Below are 15,084 nucleotides of genomic sequence, written 5' to 3'. Positions count from 1 at the left end.
CCTTTCCTCCAACCCAACCCCCCCACCCGAGGGAGCTTGTTGCATCGCAAGTGTATCTGTCACAGATGTGCTGCGGTGGGGCTCAAGGGTTATGAAGAGAGGCGTTCAGAATCTGAGCATGTACATAATTCAGCACTTTTGTAGCGGGATTTCTTTATCTTGTCATAGTGGTGACTCAGTCCCAAAGCCTTGAAATCTCTCCAGTGCTTTTATTAAAACTTTCTGTCACAAGGAAGCACTTCAGCAGAAATAAAGGTGGCGGCTGAATATTCCCAGGTGGAAAATGGTGAATGTACAGGACAGAGGCTGTAGCTCTGATTGAAGAAGATTCTTTAATGTTTAGAAGCATTGCCTGTATATTACATATACTGTACATGTTACTTGGATACATGTCGCCAAATGAAATATCCAGCTATATGACCACAGTGTAAGTAGATTTGGATCACTCACTCTTGTTTAAACTATATAGTGATATTCCTTGAACATTAGATTTATTACTAAATTAATCTGGGTCCATATTTATGAGGTTTCTCGGAGTATAGTTCAGTCACTTTTAGGCCCGTAGCTAAAAGCATTCCATCAAGTTTCCTAATTTAGCAAATCACTCCTATCTCTGCTGATATTCAGGAGAGCCCCAGAGGTGTCCCACTCTCCTAACCAATCGGCTATCTGTCTGACGACATATAAGCCTCTGGGGGCAAGAGGATATATTTCTGGGGTTCCAGTGTAGGCAGTGGATATCCCAACCCCTGTCTCTTCCAAAATTACATTCCCATACAACTAAATTGCATTCTCAATTACATTTCCATGGAAAAATATTCAATCAATTACACGGCTATTGAACAACTACATATATATGTCTAATAGATACAAAAAAAATGGTTATAGGATTCACTTCTTGCTCAAATTGAACTGGGTGTGCTGACAACTATTATGGTTACCAACTGGTCTATGGATGGAATTGTCTAATATTCATCTAATTGCCGTCTATCTTCCAACTAGGCTAAAACACAGCTAAATGTTGGTAAAGGTAAAGGTTTAGTAGACGTCTAACCATAACCCAAGTATAGCCTAGCCATCATATACATACAGACGTAGGCAAAGTTGTTGGTAACGTTCCGTTAAAGAGAGAAAAACCCACAATGGTCACTGAAATAACTTGAAACTGACAAAAGTAATAATAAATAAAAATTTACTGAAAATGAACTAATGAAAATCAGATATTGTTTTTGAATTGTGGTTCAACAGAATCATTTTAAAAAACAAACTAATGAAACTGGCCAGGACAAAAATAATGGTACCCCTAGAAAAGATGTAAAATAATGTGACCATAGGGACATATTAAACTAAGGTGTGTCCTGTAATTAGCATCACAGGTATCTTCAAACTTGTAATCAGTCAGTCTGCCTATTTAAAGGGTGAAAAGTAGTCACTGTGCTGTTTGGCATCATGGTGTGTACCACACTGAACATGGACCACAGAAAGCTAAGGAGAGAGTTGTCTCAGGAGATCAGAAAGAACATGATAGACCTTCATGTTAAAGGTAAAGGCTATAAGACCATCTCCAAGCAGCTTGATGTTCCTGTGACTACAGCTGCACATATTATTCAGAAGTTTAAGGTCCATGGGACTGTAGCCAACCTCCCTGGACGTGGCCACAAGAGGAACATTGATGACATATTGAAGAGACGGATAATACGAATGGTAACCAAAGAGCCCAGAACAACTTCCAAAGAGATTAGAGGTGAACTCCAAGGTCAAGGTACATCAGTGTCAGATCGCACCATCCGTCACTGTTTGAGCCAAAGTGGACTTAATGGAAGACGACCCAGGAGGACACCAAATCATAAAAAAGCGAGACTGGAATTTTCCAAAATGCATATTGACAAGCCACAAAGCTTCTGGGAGAATGTCCTTTGGACAGATGAGACAAAACTGGAGTTTTTTGGCAAGTCACATCAGCTCTATGTTCACAGACGCAAAAATGAAGCATCCAAAGAAAAGAACACTCTACCTAATGTGAAACATGGAGGAGGCTCGGTTATGTTATGGGGCTGCTTTGTTGCATCTGGCACAGGGTGTCTTGAATCTGTGCAGGGTGCAATGAAATCTCAAGACTATCAAGGCATTCTGGAGCAAAATGTGCTGCCCAGTGTCAGAAAGCTTGGTCTCAGTTGCAGGTCATGGGTCCTCAAACAGGATAATGACCCAAAACACAGCTAAAAACACCCAAGAATGGCTAAGAACAAAACATTGGACTATTCTGAAGTGGCCTTCTATGAGCCCTGATCTAAATCCTATTGAACATCTGTGGAAGGAGCTGAAACATGCTGTCTGGAGAAGACACCCTTCAAACCTGAGACAGCTGGAGCAGTTTGCTCACGAAGAGTGGGCCAACATACCTGTCAACAGGTGCAGAAGTCTCATTGAGAGTTACAGAAATCACTTGATTGCAGTGATTGCCTCAAAAGGTTGTGCAACAAAATATTAAGTTAATGTTACCATCATTTTTGTCTAGGCCAGTTTCATTAGTTTGTTTTTTTAAATGATTCTGCTGAACCATAATTCAAAAACAATATCTGATTTTCATTAGTTCATTTTCAGTGAATTTTTATTTATTATTACTTTTGTCAGTTTCAAGTTATTTCAGTGACCATTGTGGGTTTTTCTCTCTTTAACGGAACGTTACCAACAACTTTGCCTACGTCTGTATATACACATGTCTAATAGACAACAAAATAATGGCTAAAGGATTCTTTTTACTCAAATATAACATACTGATAATAAATGTCAATCCACCCAAGCAAAAATATGATAAACATACGTATATATAATTTGTTACAAAAATTACAAACAAATATGAACACTTTAAACCGCTTATATATTATACATATTAAAACAGGAAACAGGCACATTTTTTAAAACTTGACATTCTAATAAGATATACTGTATAAATGTACAATAATTTCAAAGAGGAACATTTTAAAGAATTTAACATATTAAAACATGATAAATAAATAAAACAAAACTAAATGCAAAACAATTCCCCACCCTACTTCTTTCCGTGAAACAGTTGTGGTTATGTTTAGGCGACAAAACCACTTAGTTAGGCTAAGGAAAAACATCATGGTTGGGCTTCAAATAAGTATGTAAAATAAGTAAAGTACATACGTAAACGTAACATAAGTATGGAAAACAAGTCAAAAACCTCACTAGCGCAACATAAAATAACTTAACAACACTTTAACTATGTGACAGTACAGACTACATGGCATACACATGACACGTCAAAAGCAACAAAGACGTTGTTATTGCACGCGAAAATTTCAGAAAACTACAATACAACATCATAATTTCTAATTTGAGTGTTGTAAAGCAGCAATGTCACACTCTCTTCTAAAAGTAAGTAGTCCCTCTTGCTGAAAGTCAGTGTAGGAAGCGTCATTAATAGTCCTAACTTGATTTTGAGACACTTGATAAATATGTGCCCAGATCTGTATTGATGTGTTAAAGGCATTATTCCTAACAGCATCATGTTATTGTGTTAGTTTGAGTCTTAATTTATATTGTCAAAAATGAAAAATGAAGAGAAAAAAAAAAAGCTTTATCAAATCAAATTCCTGGCACAAATGAAGCAATCCCCCAAACAATCAAAAAGCAACTGGCAAAGAAATGTGATTTTTTTCCTCGGCGGGAAGCGAGCAATCAAAAACTAATAATGAGCACATTATTTTGTTTCTGAGCAAAACCAATTTATGATGTGTCTGAATGAAAACACAGAGATCATAAACTCATAAAATAAGCAAAATAATGAATTTGCTTGGCAGTGGGCATGCAGTAATCTCTTATGACAGAGCACCTCTGAGTGTAAAAACAGTTTAAATTAGTGGTGTTACTTCTCGGTGCTTTTAGTTTCTCGCTAGCACCGGATTTTCATCCCCAACCCCACCTCTAATATCTCTTCTTTACTGTCTACCTTCATGCCATCACCACGGGGCATAACATTTGCTCCCTGTCTTTTCTACCTCTCCTCCGTCTGTTCCTCTAGACCTTTCCATCTGTCCCTACCTGCCCCGAGAGTCTGAAGCTTTGTGAACTGAACTCACAGGGCTGCGAACACTTGAGAGAAAATGGCAGAAGCCCGGCTCGTCGGCTGACCTCTCTCTCTTTCAGTCCTTCATTCTCTCCTGCTATCAGTCTTTTCCCACTCGATCTTCTGCATCTGACTCTTCTATACCCTCTTTGTCCCTTTGTTTTCATCACTAAGTGTGTGAGAGGTTTAATGGCATTCAAAGCTGCTTCTCCCAGCTACCCTCTAGCTCTGCCTCCTTGTTTATCTAACCTCACATAAAGACGCTGCATTTAGCCTTTCAACATCAGCGATCATTACCACCCTTTATTTTTATGTTTATGAATACAAATGAACTAGCTGTTTCTGTTGGCCTCTGCACTGCATTAGCATGCTGCAGGTTACATTACAAGAACTATTTTACTATGCAAGTAGAAGTAAAGTTTATTCCAGTTCCACAGTTGGAACTGCATACCTTCTCCTTCATGTTACATCACCTCCTCGCTTGCATATTTGCTGAGGTGTAATCCTTTTAAGCAGATGCACAGAATGCAAATGCATGTGTCGGTGTGTGCATGTTGCAACGGGTACCAGTTAGAGGATGAAATACACTTGTTTTTGATTGGCCAACACATTGTATTGTTTGATGATGTTGTATAGAGTGCTCAAAGCCTACTCAAAGCTTTCATCCAGGAGACTGCTGTTGGTGTCCCGTGTTCACAACGCTCAGTGTAATTTTCACTTTACAAACGTAGTAGTTTCAAGCCCAACCATGTATTTCTTTCCTAAACCTAACTATAGTGGTTTTGATGCCGAAAATAAAGTGACGCCAAGCGGCGTGACATAGCGAAGGTATGTGACAAATTAGGATGAGAACGTGTTAGAAAAAAATAATTACTGTGTATTATGAAAGGGATCGCTCTTAGTGACAAACCCACATAATATCGTTTGATTTTGCAGCTTCCCTAAACTCTACAGAGCGTTTTAGCTTCTTTCAGTTTGGTTCTCACCCAAAAAGCTCTGATAAACCAACCGTACACCACCTGCCCAGCACAAAACAGCAGACACACAAAGTTAGCGATTAGCTGGTGAATGTAGTGGAGCATTCAGCAGCTAAAGAGCCAGATATTTCCCTTCGGAGTTGGTGGAGACCAAAAACAGAGCTAAAAGAGAGTGAATATTGGACTTACATTCACTACAATCACCAACTCCAAATGAATAATAATGGTGCTCTGTAACTGTGTGATGTGTAAGTAGGCAACTGTTTGCTAACACTTTAGCCACAGCGACTTGATAAGGGGATTATGTCAATGTTGTGTGTACAGTTTGCTCTACTACCCCTAAGTGACCAAATAAATCTATTAATGCGGGTTTAAGGATTTAATATAGCCTACTTAAACCAGCAGGCCCATCTGCCCAGTCCCTCTCCGGACCATTGCTGTTGATCTGCTGAACCACCTGACTCTCAATATCAACACCTCCCTAAGACTGAACAACCCCCCCACCCCCCACCCACCCCACCCCCCCAAACCTCTTTTGATCAGCTATGCCAATATCCCAACAGCCTCTACATCAGCACTGGCTTCAGACTGCACAACAGTGTTTTTGTGTTGCCAGAAATCACTGCTGAGCCTATAGTGGAGGTGCCATGGGTCTAATTCAATAAAGCATCTGTGATGCCCGCATTCACACACTCAACCTAGTAACATTTACCTTAGGTGACTGCTGAATGGTGCTGCCTGTTTAATGGTCCTGCAGATTGATGATGGCACACCCTGATGTTCTCCATTGTCACCACCGTGGGTTAGTAAATTATCCTATTGACACTCGAACTGGGCTTCTGTGTGAATCCCCACTAAGCTCATGGCAGAAAGCATTGTTGCATCGACTGCTGTGGTAAATGTCTGCACATCTGTTTCACTGGAGCCCCTCCAGGCTAAACCCCCTTCCCTACTTTCGTTAAAATGGATCCTGCATCCGCAACGTTTATCCCCATCCAGTGTCATCCCCAATTTTTCATTCTATAGTTATAGCAACAACGCTCAACACTCCTTTCTTTTACCACGGTGTGACTTATAGCCGCCCTACAAAGCTTAAAGTAGGGAAAATCTAATCATCAGACACTCTGTGTGCTGCACCTCAAGCTTTAGCCATCTTAAATCTAAAGTGCAACTGCCCCCTGAAACACTGACCCGCGGCTTATTGAGACCTTTGCAGGACCCCCTCCCTTCTTCCCCCACAGATTATCTTATCTCGCTCTCCTCTTTATGCTCCCTCCAATGGTGGCCCATGGCTGCTCAATTCCTAAACCCCTGTGCTGGTGTACAAGGCTGCAAAAGGATTTGCACCCTCACATCTCTAACTTATAGGTTAAAGCTCTACCGCCACTTCCCTCCAGGACCACAGACACTGTTGTTCTGCTCAAGTTTCACACTAAACTTTGTTCAGTTGCACCGTGGCTACTTAACGGCCAATGCAGGGCTTAATTTGTTGCGGATCCTGTTCCTTTCGGTTTTTGACTGCCTGTGTTCTGGTACCTATTGGCGTGGATCCGATACCTTGTGTGTGTGTGTAGGTGCGGCGCTGTCCGTAGAACTGAAACAGAGCAGAGAAGATCGACAGACAGACAGAACACGTTTTTTTAGCCTCCTTGCTTTTCGTGGTTTTAATTGAATAAATGCCAAAACAGACACTTGGGTTCTGCAACTGCTACGGAACCGGTGCACAACTTTTATACTGTGCAGCAATTGGGTAATGTGGGAGAAGGCAACTAGAACAAATACAATAAGTTGTTCAATAAAAGTCCCTAAAAAACTAGCAAATATAACACAACTTTTTTTGTTAAATATTGCGTATTATTCTCATATTAATCTAATTTAATTGTGCTGCACTTTGTTTCTGGAATCAAGCCTATAGGGGTAAAAAAAAGTAATATAAATGCTATTTCTTGCATTTATATAAATTATTAAATTGTGCTATATCATTAAAAAGTGCATATCTACAGATGTGGACCATTGCACCAATAAAACAAGCATATTTTGTCCATTACTGCGATTACCCACGTTAGCTCTGGGCCAATAGAAACTCTGATATGATTGTGACACATCAAGTCAAGCTGCTGCTGCTTAGCTCAGTTTAGTAGCCTGGTGGGTGGTGCTTAGTATTTCCTTAACTGATCTCAACATGGCAGTCAGGTCACAAACTCTCATTTTACAGCTAAACAGTACACTACAAGATGTTTCTGAAAAACATTTTATGCGAGAAATAGGCATTACAGTAACAGAATATTGATTCATGTTTGATCAGCGCTGCCTAGTTTGACCGTCGCGAGTGATTGACAGCTGCTCAGAGACGGTAAGGCTCCAGCTCTGCTCTGATTGGTTGTTTTCCTCCGGTCTGTGAAATCTTGCAGATGCCGTTAGGAGCACCAGAGGACACCGGAGGAACATGATTTTTTTCAGATTACCTGTCTCAAGTACTACTGAAAGGATATAGTGTTTTATAAAAATAACTTTTTTTAATCATATTTGCTCCAATTCTACCTACTGCTGCTTTAATTTGACACATTATCAATTAAGGTGTATAAATGACACAAACTTTCTCAGCCTCTCCTAATTGGAGCCTACCACCTCCCTATACTTACCTGGGCAGGTGGTAGGCTCCAATTAGGAGAGGCTGAGAAAGTAAAATGCCATTCACTGGAGGAAAAAGGACTTGGCAGCTTGCCGTGAGGCTGCACCTTTCTTTTGTTTGGTGTTCTTTTTCTTCTGTTTAATTTAGTTTTATTGAATTTCCAGGGTTTGTTTTTGCCCTTTGCACTACTCCTGCTTATCAACCTGGTTCTTCAACATCCTTTTTAAAGCTTTCCACTGCCAAACCACCTCATCTGCCTTTTACACAGGGTGGCAGCACTTCACAACTATAATGTTATATAAAAAATGGTTGACAAAAAATTCAGACTGCTATTCCCAACGTAAGTATATTCAAATTTCTCTTACCATTAGCTTATCTTTGATTGTAGATCACCCCTATCATCGTTTTATGGGAATTATCATGAATAAATAAATATACCCCAAAATGCTGAGGTGTCATGGCGGGACTTTATTCGGCTCTGAGTGGTGTCTAAAAGGCTTCATCACTGAGAGGTAAAATCCATGCAGGGCAAAAAAAAGGCTGCAAATCGCTCTCTACTGCTTTAAAGCAATTTGCTGTGAGCGTATGGTAAAAACTGAAGGTGCAGCCAGAGCACTAAAAAAACAAAACCAAAGGTTTGAACACATCACTCCTATTTTAACTTCTCTTCACTTGCTCCTAGTAAAACAAAGAATTGATTTAAAAATATTTCTTACTGTTTTTAAATCTACGAATGTCTTGGCTCCTTCTTACGTTGTTGACATGCTCACTGAATACACACCAGTCAGAGCCCTTAGATCATCAACTAAAGGTCTCCTCACTATACCACGAATAAATTCATAATCAGCTCATGATGCCTTAAGTCATTATGATATGAAATGTGCTATGAATAAAATTTAATTGATTTGAATTTAACATCTTGATCAACTGTAAACGTCTCTCATATGGAATTTACGACCTTGACTAGAACTGTAAATGTTAAAACTCACTGTAACAGTTGCTGATGAATTAAATGTGCCACTCGTAAGGAGAATGTATTACTTCTTTCAAAGGTGTACATCGTTTTAAATCATTATGACTTGCTGTTACAAGCAACCGAGTGATGTTAGCATGTCTCATGAATGCATTAAATCACTTGTGTGCCGCAGTTTGTTTAAGATAATGGTAGCTGTACTGTACAAAACTTATTCTTTTCAAAGTACCTACTTTCTAAACTAAAATACCTCTTTACAAAGAAGCTAAACATTACAAATATAGCCTAGTGTTAATGACGTAGTAGCCCATTCAAAAGGCCACAGAACAGAACAATAAAGTGACTCAAAAAACTGACTCACCCTGTGTAACGGGGTAAGTAAATAAAGGCTTTTATACACTGGGGGCGCGACAAAAAAACAACATGAAAATGCAAAATACTCCTTTCGTGTTGCAAAAGCTCAGAAAAAAATCAGCCTTGTTCCCAAAAATGCTATTTTGCTGCATATTAAGCCCCATTTCCACCGCAGGAACTTTCCCCCTAAACTAAGAATATTTTGAGGAACTCATTGCGTTTCAACCGCAGGGACCAGGGTCTAATTTAAGTTCTGGGGACATGTTATGGCTCCTTTTTTACCCCCCAGAAAGGCCCTGGTCGGGGTGTAGTACTTTCTGAAAGTACCAGAACGTTTGGGGTGGAGTTTGCAGGGTTGACCGTCGTTGATTGCTTGATTGATTAATTTTCCTCCTCTGCTTTCATTCATTCCATCCAACGTGCATTAGTAAATATATGCAGCAGTAAATATCATTGTCGCAGTGAGACAACCTACGTTTATTTTTTCAAAGGTTTAACATGTTTTTTTAGATGAAACAGGCGGACACACTGAACTGCAGAGTGTGTTTACTGCTGTGACCACGAGCAACCCTTGTCCTATGTCATGTTGCTTTTTCATACGTCCGTGGACTAATTTGCCTATCCTTTGCAGGTCTGTAGAGCACGGTGAAAATGCAGACAACAGTGGGCTGAAGGAACCTTATAGTTCCTTAAAATATAGTTAAAGGGACTAAAAGTCCCGGAAACTTTTGGTGGAGACCTGGTTATAGTCGTGTTCTGTGTGAAGGCACTGAAGTTTGAAAAAATATATTGACGTGTGAATCAATCGCACAAAAAAAGGGTACAAAGGCCTTCATAGTATAACTCCCACACAACACTCAAACAAAACATGAACTTGGTTCTACCACTCCTAGATCCTCTTTCCCTGTAAAGCCCTCTTGATTTGGCCTCCACTCTGCAACATAATGGCTCCCCAATGGTGGACTGACCTTTCCTCTTCAGCCAGAACAGTAGCGTCTGTACCCCTCATCCATTGTAGGTTAAGGATTATTTTTTGTCAACAAGTATTACGTCAGTCTCACTGAGTAACCTCCATTCACCTCTGCTCACTCTAATCCCTCTTAAAACATCTCTTCCTGTTCTCCTTGGTGCTTATTTTCTTCCCCTGCTACTTTTCACTTATACAGCAGTTCAGTGTTCACAGACAATTGTAAAAGGGCACCGTGACTTTGAACTTTGCCGTTCTTTGCAGTTAGGATCGCATGTGTCTGGAATGGCTTCCTGATGTGGTTGTCTCACAAAATATGATTACACATTCTCTATGCGATGGAGGACACAGGTGGAGCATTATAGCAAATGGCTGCTGCCAGCTAGGGCTCATTCTCCCTCGGGAGCTATATAGGGTTCAAATCTAATTTACATCGGGAAAAAGAATAATAACGACACAGCAATCTGTTGTGGCGTTATTAGCTCACCTGATTGATGGAGTCGATTGAAAAGTGTGATTAGGGGTCAAAGGTTTTATGGTCCCAATACCAGCAGCAAATAACATTTGGATGATGGAGAGGCTAAAGCGTTTGCAGAAATTCCTCAGCCAACGGTTCCTTTTGAGATTGGAACAGCAACGTAGTACAGTTCTGATAAACAAGGTCTCTGTGACGGCTAAGTCTGTAATTATGAAATTAATTTTCTTGTATTTGTAGTTTCTGACATTGCACACATGTAGTTTTCAATGATAACTGAGGCCAATTTACAACTTGAAATTTGCGCTCATTTTTGAACCAATGGATCTCTACTTTAGACGGATGCAGACAAACACAGGCCTCTCATTTTTATCAGTTAACCACTGATTTTGCCAACCGAATGAAAACTTTAGTTGGCATATTTTTTCTTGCTGTAGCTAGCTAGCTAGTTAGCTAACATGTCTCGTGTTTAATGTTTCCAGCTGATGAAAATACCCTGAAAAGGGTCATATATTAATTTGATGGCTGCATACATGATATCATGGAAATTTGGCGCTATGTAATGATGCAGAAAAGACTGAAGCAAACAGACTCCAAGAAAAAAGTAAGCATTCTCACTAGTTGGTGTAACACGCATCGAAATGAAGATGTGGCATTGTTCATTGTTCTAAAATAAATAAATAAAGACGAACCACTTATTTTTGAATTATGTTTGGTCCATCATTGATAAATCACAACTGCATTGTGTTTTTTAAAACAATATATTTCGCCTGCATATGTTGTGACTTTTATAGGCATATATATATATAAATATATTTTTAACACAATTATTTCTTTTTCAGGAGGGGCCTTAAAGAGAAAGGCGCTAAAATGAAGCGTTTCAGACAGAGGGTGAATACAGGTATATTCAGACATATAGTATGAGAAAAATAATGTCTTTTGAACATTAAAACATGTAAACATGTTGTAGCACAGTGGTTCTCAACCTGGGGTCCGGGTCCGGGCCCCCTTAGGGGGCGCTAAAGATCACAGGGGGTGCGTGAGGATTTGTCTGCTCAGAGGTTGTCAAAATTAAATTTGCACATATAACTAAAATCATAATAACACACTTACTGGATTAATTTATACAAAAGTCTGTATATAAAACTATTTTAAAAGATACATTTGTTGCTACTTAGTAGGCTACATTCTGTTTAAGCCCAGTATTTGTGCACAGTTGCAGATAAAGATCAGGCTACACTAATATTATTAGTATTATACTATTTGTAGAATTAGATTCCAGTAGTGACTGCGCAGGATTGTTTCCGACTCATGTGATTGAAACATTTCCAATAACTCCAGAGCGTTGTAAACATGTTTTTATCGAATTAAATATTCAGCTTCAATCCATATTTGTTGGCGTTTAGCCTTTCAAAAATACCATTTTCAGTTGTGTGACATGAGTTGTGTTCATTAAAGAAAGACTAACTCATGTAATACACTGAATCACTTCATCCAAATTGAGGATGTTGTTTGAGGATTTGTAATTTTTTTAGGGGGATGACGGTGGTGATGATATTTTAGGGTGGTGGGGGTTTAGCTTTTCTTAGATACAAGTAGGGGGGGGGGGGGCTTCAAGGAAAATAGGGTGGGAACCACTGCTCTAGTAGAAACCCAAAATAAATGTATGAACCTGTAAATGAGCAGGATATGTCCCCTTTAATTATTTCCAAAGGTGAATCCCTCTTAGTGCGTTGAACACAATACAAAACGCTCAAGGTTACATAAATTGTTGTCAGTTTAGCGAGAAATATCAGCCATCAATAATTCACTCTAACTGACCAAACGCACCCAGCAGACTTCACAAAGACGGCATATCTACTCTTGCATGCAGTGCCCACACAGCTAGGGGCATCTAGCAACACAGCAATAAGCTGAAATCCCTGCTGGGAGTTGGCACAGATCCCAGCATTCTATATTTACAGTCGTCAGTGTTTTTAAGTGGTAAACTCCAACTGACAAGCTGATGCTCCGCGTTACACGGGGCCAACATAGAGTAAAAGCAGAATTTAAATAAGGATCAGAGTTTCTCAAAAAGCTACAGAGAAACCTAATGTCTTTTATGATGTGGAATTCAGTTTACTGCTATCATGTGCTGATGTATTTTGATGTCAGTAGATGGCAGAAACTGACGTTAGAGTGATGCAAGAAAGCGTTGGTATTACCTACTCAGCTCTGAAGGTTCAGAGGGGCATTTTTGGCAACTAAAGTGACTCTCAAGTATAAGTCCACAGAGGGCATTATGAATTATTTCACATTTTATTACATGTTGTTGGTAGTCAAAGCATGTTTTTTTGTGAGCCAGCGTGCACCGCTGAGGAAACGCAACAAAGAGGCAGATGCAAAGGCTGGTTTGGCCGGGAAGAGGCACAGCCAGCCAGATGCTACCTAACAGAAACAGGAACCAGAGAAACAGAGTGACTCTCTGAGGCAGAGAGTTTTAAAGTGTGGACTATTCTAGGTTCTGTAGCAAACACCAGCACTCACTTTGTCAGCCCATTCTCATTCCCAGGGCGTCAAATACCGAGGATTTGTCACTGCCGTCGTCATTCGGCGTTCCATTAACTATAATGTAAACTCATCCGTGGCAACAGTAAACGCTCCAAGAAAGTATGGTGATGTAGTTTAAAGAACAAAAGAGACACACCAGGCGGGCGGGAGGGAAGGTGGATGGGTCCAACAAACACAAGTTTTTCGTCCAGGAGACCACTGTTCGTGTCCCGTGTTCACAGTTTTAAGCCTAACCATGGAGTTCTTTCCTAAACCCAACTATAGTGGTTCTGTTGCCTAATCCTAAAGTGACGTCAAGGGTTACTATAGTGGTTTTGACGCCAAGAGGCAGCGTGACGCCAAGGGGCGGTATGTGAAGAGTTGGGATGAGAACGTATCGGCTTTGTGTGACACGAGGAGGCTTGAAAGAGTTCAAAAATAGGGGTGAATAGGGATGAATCAATCCAGATTCCTGCACTTGCTTTGGAATAACCAAAATAGACGGATGTAAATTATCAGGGTGAACAAAGACGAAACACATCACTATATCTGGTTGCACAAAGAGGAAACGTGTCACTTTATCTGGTTGTACGAAGAGGAAACACGTCACTTTGTCTGGTTGTACAAAGATGAAATGCGTCACTTTATCTGGTTGTACAAAGACAAAACCTTTTACTTTATCTGGCTGTACAAAGACGAAACGCGTCATTTTATCTGGTTGTACAAAGACGATACGCATCACTTTATCCGGTTGTGTCTAGATGGTAACCCTAGATTTGCAAAACTCCCGTGAGATGGTTGAGGTTAGACATTGACCTCGAATGGTTAGGATTGGTCGTCAGGCTGAGAGTTTGTGACAGCTTTTGCAAATGGACGTCTGCACAATACGCCACAATTCATATACTTTTAATGGCAAATGACATATCTCATGTAATGATCCAACACATTGCTGAAAGCATGAGTTTAAGCTGCTTCACACTGTCTAACATTATTTGGGGAAAAAACTAACAAAACCAACAAACTATGTTTTGAAATCTGTTAGGTGGGAGTGAACTCCTCCCACATAACAGCAGACAGACATAGCGAGGAGGACGAGTCATGAGCTTAACAGCATTCGAAGCAGTTTTAGATAAAAACAACTGTTTTCCACTTTTTGGACTAAGATCCAATTTTTATTTTTTTTTTCCCTACAAGCCTTTCTGAGGCGAAGCCGTGAGAAGCGAGCTGTGTTTTGATGGCACAGGAATAGAAGGGGATGGTGCGACATCAGACGTCCTTTCCTGAAATACCTGGGAAAAATGTAAAATTACTTTTAGAGACTGGAAGAGAGGCAAAAAATAGTCTTGCGCACAAATCTTGCATGTAGTCTTTAAGTCAGGCCATGAGCCACTGGCGAATGAAAGTAAGATGAGAATACAAGCTTTGTTATTTCTAAAAATATTCCAAAATAATGAAGTAGCTGTAGGTGAGTCACAGTGCCTCCTTCTTCTTCTTAACTTCTGTTGGAAGTTGTTACGAAGTCAGACACTTTTTAAAGTTTTTGGCGAGACTTCACACTTGATTTGAAGATGTGTGCCTCCAGCCATGGTATTCATTTTCTATCAACTTTAATTTTAGACAGCTACAGTGACAACTTATTTAACAACTTACAATGTGTCTCCAAAAGAAATGTTGCTGTCTGGATTCTCACTGCATTTTTAAGTGAAGAAAGAAACATAGTACATGTTGCAAGCTTTCACAACATTTCCCAGTTAACATTCTGGCAACAGCAACTGTTACATTTGCATCTGTGTCCTAAGAAATTAACAGTTTTAGCACTGTGGATAGTTTGGCATATAAGATTCAAATGCACTTTTTACCTAATTTTGGATTGACATGACTCTCTGGTGACCTGAAATATTATGACATAAAACTATTGTGGCATTAATTCAACAAGACTAAGGGCCCTATTTAAACGATCCATAGCGCATGGTCTAAAATGCATGGTGCAAGTGCATTTAGGACGTGTCCAACTCCACTTTCACTAGTTAAATGGCACATAATCTGGACGAAAAGTATGGCGCAAGGAGCAAAGGGCTTGTATT

This window comes from Sebastes fasciatus, chromosome 15 (assembly GCF_043250625.1).
Source record: "Sebastes fasciatus isolate fSebFas1 chromosome 15, fSebFas1.pri, whole genome shotgun sequence".
Classification (NCBI taxonomy): domain Eukaryota; kingdom Metazoa; phylum Chordata; class Actinopteri; order Perciformes; family Sebastidae; genus Sebastes; species Sebastes fasciatus.
The sequence above is the reverse complement of the archived record's forward strand: the minus strand, read 5'-3'. Positions refer to the sequence as shown.